At 54.1% G+C, this 769-nt stretch overlaps 1 pseudogene; it reads right to left on the minus strand.

Annotated features, from left to right (window-relative positions):
• Positions 1-295: 295 nt before the first annotated feature.
• Positions 296-413, minus strand: LOC124617414 (annotated as a pseudogene).
• Between the last annotated feature and the right edge of the window lie 356 nt (positions 414-769).

Below are 769 nucleotides of genomic sequence, written 5' to 3' on the forward strand. Positions count from 1 at the left end.
CCCTAGAACTTAGAACTACTTAAACCTAACTAACCTAAGGACATCACAGAAATCCATGCCCGAGGCAGGATTCGAACCTGCGACCGTAGTGGTTGTGCGGTTCCAGACTGTAGCGCCTTTAACCGCTCGGCCACTCCGGCCGGCTGTCATCCTCAGGGGAGGTTGCGGATAGGAGGGGCGTAGGGTCAGCACACCGCTCTCCCGGTCGTGATGATGGTATTCTTGACCGAAGCCGCTACTATTCGGTCGAGTAGCTCCTAAATTGGCATCACGAGGCTGAGTGCACCCCGAAAAATGGCAACAGCGCCTGGCGGCCTGGATGGTCACCCATGCAAGTGCCGCCCGCGCCCGACAGCGCTTAACTTCGGTGATCGCACGGGAACCGGTGTAACCACTGCGGCAAGGCCGTTGCCTGTGTAGCAGTAGGAGCAGGAAAATTACGTCGGTACTGCAGTGAGTAATGGTGGTTTACTGGTGAAGGAAAGAATACACAACTTTGTACAGATGCGAAGTCTTAGACCCGTATAAGTAGAGCAAAGCCGAAGCGAAGTTTCCTGGCTGGCTGCACCTGATGAAATGGGCAGAATCTACCGTGGTGCTCGTAGAGCTGAACTGCGCCTGCTAGAGGGCGCTGTCATCTTTGTCTGTCGTAGTGGCAACTTAACTGGCACCTAAGCCGTGGCATCGTAGCTATCGATACCACACGTACAGTATACGGCTGTTGGTGAAGTTTCTTGACATTGAAAGTAACGTACTCGTCGTCGGGCAA

This window comes from Schistocerca americana, chromosome 5 (genome assembly GCF_021461395.2).
Source record: "Schistocerca americana isolate TAMUIC-IGC-003095 chromosome 5, iqSchAmer2.1, whole genome shotgun sequence".
NCBI classification, from domain to species: Eukaryota; Metazoa; Arthropoda; class Insecta; order Orthoptera; family Acrididae; genus Schistocerca; species Schistocerca americana.